The 9,644-nt window shown below is 36.8% G+C and overlaps 1 pseudogene; it reads left to right on the top strand.

Moving 5' to 3' along the window:
• The first annotated feature begins 3,553 nt into the window (after window positions 1-3,553).
• LOC105530241 lies at window positions 3,554-4,447 on the top strand (annotated as a pseudogene).
• Window positions 4,448-9,644: the final 5,197 nt, after the last annotated feature.

Below are 9,644 nucleotides of genomic sequence, written 5' to 3'. Positions count from 1 at the left end.
GAATCACGTCATCTGCAAAAAGAGATAGTTAGACTTCCCCTCTTCGTATCCTATTTGGATGCTCTTTTTTCTTTCTTTCTTTCTTTCTTTCTTTTTTTTTTTTTTTTTTGTGATGGAATTTTGCTCTTGTTTCTCAAGCTGGAGTGCAATAGTATGATCTTGGCTCACTTCAACCTGCATCTCCAGGGTTCAGACGATTCTCCTGCCTCAGCCTCCCAACTAGCTGGGATTACAGGCATCTGCCACCACAGCTAGCTAATTTTTATATTTTTAATAGAGATGGAGTTTCACCCTGTTGGCCAGGCTGATCTTGAATTCCTGACCTCGGGTGATACACCTACTTCAGTCTCCTAAAATGCTGGGATTGCAGGTGTGAGCCACTGTACCTGGCCCTTGTATGCCTTTTATTTCTTTCTCTTGCTGGATTGCTCTGGCTAGGTCTTTCAATACTATGTTAAATAGGAGTGGTGAGAGTGGGCATCCTTGTCTTGCTAGGATTTTCTTTGTTTTCTTTTACTTTTTTTTTTTTTTTTGAGACGGAGTCTGGCTCTGTCGCCCAGGCTGGAGTGCAGTGGCCGGATCTCAGCTCACTGCAAGCTCCGCCTCCCGGGTTCACGCCATTCTCCTGCCTCAGCCTCCCGAGTAGCTGGGAGTACAGGCGCCTGCCACTTCGCCCGGCTAGTTTTTTGTATTTTTTAGTAGAGACGGGGTTTCACCGTGTTAGCCAGGATGGTCTTGATCTTGTGACCTCGTGATCCGCGTGATCCGCCTGTCTCAGCCTCCCAAAGCACTGGGATTACAGGTGTGAGCTACCGTGCCTAGACTCAATTATGTCATCATTATAGTAAACACTCATCAACTCTTTAAGCATAGCCATTTTAAATCTTCTTATACACCATTAATTTCTTTATTCTAATGTTTTTCTGAAAGCTTTTTATAAGCAACTATAATCCTAAAGTGTTACCTCTTCAGGGAGATTCATGGAAAAGAAGGAAAGTACTCTGACAAATACAGATTTCTGATAACATTAAGATTATAACATTGGACCAAGTAGGAATTTCTAGAACTCTATTGGATTTGTGAAACTGCTCATCAAGAACAAGCAAAACAAGAATTAATTACATGAGACAGAATGACTGATACAAAAATTATAAATTTATGCATCTTATTAATTTGAACTATTGCTTTTAAAAAATGCTTTGCTTTTCAGATTTAAGGATTTTTTTTTCTTTTGAGCTATGTATGGTTGATAGAAATTTAGTAAAGTCTATTGTGAACAAAAATGGAAACATTTACTTTTTCTCCCTATCTTATCCATCCAGAATTTAGAAACTATTCAGGAATATTGTTATTTTAAGGAAACATAATTATTCTGATAAGCTAAATTATAATAAAGTCTCTTTATAACAAGATACCGTTAGAAATACTGGTTATATTACCAAAGCTTTAACAGGGATGTCATATTTGAAGATTCACGTAGAATGAATCTATAGGTACTGCAGGTGAAGTCTGAAGTCTGCTTTGATTTGACTTTTTAGCCTTGAGAGATTTTTGAAGTCCAGTCTAAGATTCTCTGTCAAAAGTTCCAGTAAAGTCAACTTCCAAAGAGCCTATGTGGTCAATGTCTATTCTTTCTATACTTAACGTAAATAATCCGACCAAGTTTAATGAAACTGTACTGGTTTTGCAGACAAATTGATTTCATTCCATTTATCTTTGTTAGAAATGAGGGTAACTGTAGAGAGAAAAAAAAATTATGTTTCTGAAGAAAAACTATAGGTATACTTGTTATTAGATTGTAGTCCTTTTTATTGTTTTCAAGTTTTTATGATTTACCTTTATACAGGATTGGATCCTGAATTCTTCGAATTTCCTCCAACATCTGGCTACAGCTCTCCAACTGAGAACAACAATTGCTCTATTCCTGAAGCCCTACAACCTGAAGCTGGAAAACATGATGTAAAATTCACACTTGCAATTTTCACACCCTTGTCTCATGCCCAGTATGTGGGCCACACAGAAAATTTACCAAAATCCTTCATGCCATAATCAGAGACATTCAAAGTGCAAACAAGGAGGATATATTAATGATTTTCTTCTGTGAGTGGTTTTTCCCTGAGACATCAGAACAGGAGTTTCCATCATAGTAGGACTCTGACCCTTACTTTTTCCTTGTTCATGCCTACCCTTTTTGCTTGGTGGAATAATACTATACATACAAATTCAGTCAGCAGCTTCTGTGAATAACTTGATGAAATGTTGAATCTGTCATGTCAAATCCAAATATTTACTTCACCCAAGGAATTCTTTAATCCACTAGTGAGTAACTTGATCAATACCCACTGTGCAACTGTTGTTCAAATTATGCCACAGGTCCCTTTTATAGAATAAAATTTGTATACCCGTTTGTTCTTACTCCCTGTTTTAGTAACCTGTCATGGGATGCTAGATTTTCTACTACCTGAACAGAAATGAGTCTGTAAGGTTGATGGCACTTATTGCATATGGATAAATACATCAGGTGTTATACAAATTCAGTTGCAAAATAGTAGTGAACAGATTGCTTGGTTAAATTAGGTGAGATTTCTTGTCTGACTCATTCTTTGTCTATTAAATTTTGGTTGGTTTGGTTTATGGTGACCCTAGCTAAGGGACATACTCCAAACTCTTGGTATTATCCTCTTGATGGTCCTAATAGTAGTCTTCCTGGTGTAATACACCCTCTCAAAAAGTCTTAAATGTCCACATGCAGCCATCTGCTGAATACTAAGTGGCCTTTATGGATGGAATAATAAAACCTTCAAGTAACATATGACAATAAAAACACTGTAAATTATGAACGTTGTGTCAAAACCCAAATCCCAAAATGATGGTGACTGAGAGTAGCATTAGTGCTATAGGTTTTGGTTCTACTTGAGATCCTAACTAAAAAGGGGAAATTGTTAAATAAAATGTGTAAGAGACCATTGGTTTGAACTTTCTGTTCCAGGCCCAACAACTAAACCCAAACGGAGTTGCTCATGCTGACATTCCACATGATGAAACCAAAACTAAGTGTTTATCTGACCTTCCAAGAAATCAGGAGAAGGAAAGAATAGCCAAATCCCTATATAGGACATTTTTAGCCAGCATAATAACAAAGTCATCTTTGCTTTAACCTTTACAAGGAAAGTAACTCTGAAGTGACCAGTCTGCTTCATCTTCTGTATTTTTGCTTTCCTCAGCCCTTTCTCTCTATAAAGCCAAAAATGCTCAATATGAGGTTATGTTATAGGAGTTATTAAGAAATTATTTTAAGCAGATACAGAGGAAAAAGGGTCCTTGGAAAATTTTTGTTTCTTTTAAAGCAGCTCCAGAAACATTTATTGTCTAGCAGGGAAGCCCTGGCTCTCAGAGGCTCAGGGAATTGGTTTGATCAGGGAACATTTGATATGCAATTGCAAGCCATTGAAACTTGGGTTCCACATACTGCATCTGAGCAAGGGCCATGGCCCTTTGCACTCCCTAGTGCTGCTGGGCCTGTTGGTCTCTGTCAGGCCGTGGATGCAGGTCTCTGTTCAGCAGGATGGGGTTTGTTAAAGTTGTTAAGAATCAGGCCCACTTTGAAAGACACCGGGTGAAATTGAAGACGACAAGAGGGCAAAACTGATTTCTGTGCTCGGAAATGCTTGGAGATACAGGATAAAAATAAATACAACACACCCAAATACAGAATGATAGTTTGTGTAACAAAGATATCATTTATTAGATTTCTTATGCTCGTATAGAAGGGGATATGATAGTGTGCGCATCATATGCATACTAACTGTCAAAATATGGTGTGAAGGTTGGCCTGACAAATTATGCTTTAGCGTATTGGATTGACCTGCTGCTGGCCCACTGGCTTCTCAATAGATTTGGCAAGGACAAAATCTATGAAAGCCAAGTGGAGGTGACTGGCAATGAATACAATGTGGAAAGCATTGATAGTCAGCCAGGTGCCTTTATCTGCTATTTGAATGCAGGCCTTGCCAGAAATACCACCGGTAATAAAGTTTTTGGTGCCCTGAAGGGAGTTTTCGATGGAGGCTTGTCTGTCCCTCATAGTACCAAACAATTCCCTGGTTATGATTCTGAAAGCAAGGAATTTAATGCAGAAGTACATCAGAAGCACATCATGGGCCAAAATGTTTTAGAGGATATACACTACTTAATGGAAGAGGCTTACAAGAAACAGTTCTCTCAAAACATTAAATAAACAGCGTTAACTCCAGACATGATGGAGGAGATATATAAGAAAGCTTATGCTGCTATATGAGAGAATCTAGCCTATGAAAAGAAGCCCAAGAAATAAATTAAAAAGAAGAGGTGGAACCATACCAAAATGTCCCTTGCTCAGAAGAAAGATGGGGTAGCTCAAAAGAAGGCAAGCTTCCTCAGAGCTCAGAAGTGGGCTGCTGAGAGCTAAACCAGAGTATTGTCTGAATTCAACTTTCTTTAGCCTACCTGTATCAAATAAAGATGGGGCTGGTGGGGAGCACTTGTGAAGGTGACAGCCCAGGGACACAGCTGTACTAAAAGGCTAATATTTAAGCATGAGATTATAGAACGCTTCCCTGACACAACCTTTGCAGAATTATGACAGTATGAGAAATCTGACATAGCTGACTCCATCTTGCTTCTATCTTCTAAACTGTCCTTGCTTATTCTTTGGCATAACTAACTTTCGGAGCAATTTTGTTTATAGTTTAACTTTAAAGCAAGTATGATAACAGCCCTTCCTAAACGTACTCTCTCCATGCTTGGTAACAAAAACTACCTTTGTAAAACTAACAAATTAAGGCCAGGCACCGTGACTCACGCCTGTAATCTCAGCACTTTGGGAGGCAGAGCCAGGCGGATCACGAGGTCAGGAGACCGAGACCATCCTGGCTAACGTGGTAAAACCCCGTCTCTACTAAAAATACAACAACAACAACAACAACAACAAATGAAATTAGCCAGCCGTGGTGGTGGGTGCCTGTAGTCCCAGCTACTCAGGAGGCTGAGTCAGGTGAATGGCATGAAATTGAAAGGCGGAGCTTGCAGTGAGCCGAGATCGCGTCACAGCACTCCTCCAGCCTGGGTGACAGAGAGACAGACTCTGTCTCAAAAAAAAAAAAAAAAAGAGAGAGAGAGAGAGAACTTGCATTCTGATGTACCAGCTGGTGCCAACTAGACTGTTAAACTGTTTCAATTTCTCTTGTAATCCCATCCAGAAACTCAGTGCAAGGGGACAACTTTGACCCCCTATAATTCCATCACCAACCCAGTGAATATTCCCTATCCTCTAACCCCCTGCCTGTCCTATTATTCTTAAAAAACTTAGCCTCCAAATTTGAAAGGTGTAATGAACTCCTGTCTGTTGACTGGCTCTGTGTTTACTATACTCTTTCTCTATTGCTATACGGCTGTGTTAGTAAATCAGCTGTATCTGTGCAGAGGAGAAGAAGAACCCATTGGACAATTACATTCCATCCTCCACACTTTTCCATATCAATAGTACTCCAGGATAATAATAGTGGATTACAGATATAAGATCTGCAAGATATATTTTTTTATTTTGTAAAAGTTCTTATTGAAGCTTAAAAACAACAGGGAAGACAAAACAAGACACCGGGAAAATTTTAAGCCTCCATGACCTACAAATACAGAAAACATTAAATGCAGTCCAATTCCTAGGATGATTATTTCAGATTTTCCGCATAGGTGTAATGGTTTCAGACATGGCAACTGGTGACAGCATTAAGACATCAAGAGGATATGAAATATTTATTACTTGTATGGTGGAGGTTTTCTGGAGAGAACAGAGTAGACTTCTTTTAAGGGTCAAGGGAAAACTTTCCCTTCACCTTCTGAAGCTTTGATAAAAAATCGATGGACAAAAGGAAGATTTATAGAAGAAATGACATACAATTTAGTCATGTGCTTGGGGGAGAACCAAGAAGTTATTATCACCAAATCCTCAGTGGGGTATAGAAGTTTGTATATTTCTTGTTTCAGAGGGAGAAGGGAGGTGGAGAATATTTGTAATTCTGTTGAGGGGCAATAAATGATTATTAGGGAAAATTAATAAAATTAATAAAGGGAACAGAGATTAACTTGTAAATGGTTCTCCTTAGAAAATGAATGAGCCTGAGGGACAGACGCTGTCTCATGAAAGGGTCAGTTCAGGTGTTGCTACATTCTTCAGTCTTCTGCTCTGCAGCAGATAATCAGATAACAGAGATGAGAAGGAAAAACAATTGTTCTCCTTGGGCGGTCCATCTAGTCTCTGTGTCAATGAAGGAAACATTTTTTTTTCAGTGTCTACGGATGTTTAAGGACCTTTAATTCAAAATACCCACTATCACAGGGAGTCATTTTGGGGGTTGAAATATTTTGATTTACTTCATTCTAAAAGAGGTCTGAAATGACTTAAGAGAGCAAGAAAATGAAACTGGTTCGGGGTTTTTATTACAGCTACTGGGTGGACACGGTGAGGCTTCCTAGGCACAATCATGGGCTCCTCACCAGTGACAAAAGAAGCAGAACCCAAGATTTCTTACCAGCTTGACCAGAGGGATGGCACCGGGGAACAGGGAAGAACGAGGCAGAAAAGCTTCCAGTAGTCAAACATCAAAATTTGAGTCAGACTCCTTACCATACATATTAACATAAAACCTCACAGCAAAGGCATATTGAGCTCAATTTCTATTACTAGATACATTACCTTTTTCAATAAACAAAGGAAGAAAAAAAACAAGAAAACAAATATCAGGAGTCAAAACAACAAGCTAACTATCAGAACATGAGTTATGGCACAGGTTTTGTAAATATCAGAGAGGGATTTATAATAACTATGATTGATACATTAAGGAGTCTAATGGAAAAATAGATGCAAGAACAGATGGGTAATGAAGTAAATAGATAAAAACTGTAGGAAATCAGAAACATTGTAACAGAAATGAAGAATGCCTTAAATAGGTAGACAGCAAATGGATTTGAAAAGAATCATTGAGCTTGAAGATATTTCAGTGCAAACTTCTCAAACTAAAATGCAAAGTAAAGAAGGAATAATAATGGAAACAAAAACTGCAGCAACAAAACCAAACAGAATATCCGGAACTGTGGGATAATTTCAAAAATATAACATTTGCTTTATTGGAATATTGGAAGGAGCAGAAGGAAGGAATCAAGCAGAACCATTTGAGCAGTAATAGCTGAAAACTTTCCAAATGTAATCAAAAATACCAAACCACAGCCCAAGAAGCTCAGATAATACAAAGCAGGATGAATGCAAAAAATAAAAATAAAAAAATAAAAACAAACAAACAAACAGAAAACTAAACCTAGGCATACCATATTCAAATTTCAATAAACCAAAGATAAAGAGAAGATCTTAAAGAACTCGGAGGAAAGTAAACACCCTACTTACAGTGAAATAAAGTTAAGAATTACACTGAACTTTTCATTAAAAAGCGTATCATCATGAGAGAATAGAAGGAAATATTTAAAGTATTGAAAGAAAAATTCCCAACCTATAATTTTATATCCAATGAAATTATCTTTATCAAGTACAGGGAAATAATTTCTGAGACAAAAAAAAAAAAAATAGGAGTGTGTTGACAGTATATCCACCTTTCAAGGAAGATCATTGAGAATAACTCAAATAGAAACTAGAACATTATTTTTTTAATTTTTAATTGATCTAAAAATAACTGTATTTAAAGTAATAATACTAGTAATATATTTGGTGACTGTAAAGTTGAGTAGATAAAATAAATGAAAGCAATGACAAAAGAAATGGAAAAAAAAATTGACAATGCACCAGTATCAGCCACCTTTACTACACATGAAGTGTCATAGCATTAATTGAAGGTTTGTATGTATTAGGTAAAAAGCATATTATGATCTCTAGGGAATTCTCCAAAATTAAAAATGTAAATGCAATTGATATGATAAAAGAGAAGGTAAACTGGAATAGAAGAAAATGCCCAATTCAAAGATAGTAGAAAAAGTAAAAACAAGTGATGTGAAAAAAAAAGAAGGCTGAGTGTGGTGGCTCACGCCTGTAATCCCACCACTTTGGGAAGCCAAGGCACGGGGATCACGAGGTCAAGAGATCGAGACCATTCTGGCCAGCATGGTGAAACTCTATCTCCACTAAAAATACAAAAATTAGCTGGGCGTGGTGGCATGTGCCTGTAGTCCCAGCTGCTCAGGACGCTGAGGCAGGATAATCACTTGAAGCTGTGAGGCAGAGGTTGCAGTGAGTCTAGATGGCGCCACTGCACTCCAGCCTGGTGACAGAGCAAGACTCCGTCTAACAAAAAAAAAAGAAGAAGAAGAAGAAAAAGAAAATAGTTACAAATATGGTAATACTAACCCAACTATATCAATGCTTATTTTAAACAAGAATTTTGAAATAGACCAATTTAAGAATATAGATTGTCAGAAAACATTCTTAGAAAGACAAATAATATATTGTCTATAAGAAACTCATTTTAAATATAAAGACAGAGATATAGACTGAAAACATAAAATGTGGTACATATATACCATGGAATACTATGCGGCCATAAAACAGAATGATATCATGTGCTTTGCAAAACATGGATGGAGCTGGAAACTATTATCCTTAGCAAACTGACACGAGGACAAAAAAACAAAAAACACATGTTCTCATTTATCATTGGGACCTAAATTATGAATACATGGACACAATGAGGGGAACAACTGACACTGGGGCCTACCTGAAATCAGAGGGTAGGAAGATGGTATGGAGCAGAAAAAATTAAAAAATAACTATTGGGTACTAGGCTTAGTACCTGGGTGATAAACTGTACAACAAATCCCTGTGCTACGAGTTTACCTATATAACAAACCTGCATGTTTACCACTGAATCTAAAATAAAAGATTTTTTTTTTAAAGTTAAGATAGATTAGAAGTAAAGTGATATTGAGTTCTATCTCAATAAAGCTGTTTTAAAAATGAAGAGAGAATGATATATCATACTACAGTAATTAAAATAAACATGTAGTGGCTATATTAAATTCATATAAAGCAGGCTTCAGAAAAGTAAAGTTACAAAGGGTAAAGGGAAGCATTATATAGTCATTAAGTGGTCAATCTTCAGACTATCATTTACTGGTTATACTGCTAAAAGTGGATCATCAAAACATGTAAAACAACAACAAAATAGACAAAATATATGAACAATAACAAAAAAAAACCCTAATAGAACATCAAGAAAAATAGACATAAACTATTATACTTGGAGACTTTAGCATCCTTCTTTAAGTAACTGATAGATTAAGGAGGCAGAAAATAAGTAAGGATAAAGTTGATCTGAGCAACACTATGAATAAACATAATTTAATTGACATTTATTGGATACTTCATGCAAAAATGGCATAATACACATTTTTCTCAAGCTCACTTAGAACATTTACCAACAGAGGTAATAGTATAGACAATAAAATATATCTTAAATTCAAAATAATATAAATTACACAAAGTATATTTTCTTTTTCTTTTTTTTTTATTATACTTTAAGTTCTAGGGCACATGTGCACAACTTGCAGGTTTGTTACATATGTATACTTGTGCCATGTTGGTGTGCTGCACCCATCAACTCGTCAGC

This window comes from Mandrillus leucophaeus, unplaced genomic scaffold, assembly GCF_000951045.1.
Source record: "Mandrillus leucophaeus isolate KB7577 unplaced genomic scaffold, Mleu.le_1.0 Scaffold806, whole genome shotgun sequence".
NCBI classification, from domain to species: Eukaryota; Metazoa; Chordata; class Mammalia; order Primates; family Cercopithecidae; genus Mandrillus; species Mandrillus leucophaeus.
This window is presented reverse-complemented; position numbering and strand designations above follow the sequence as displayed.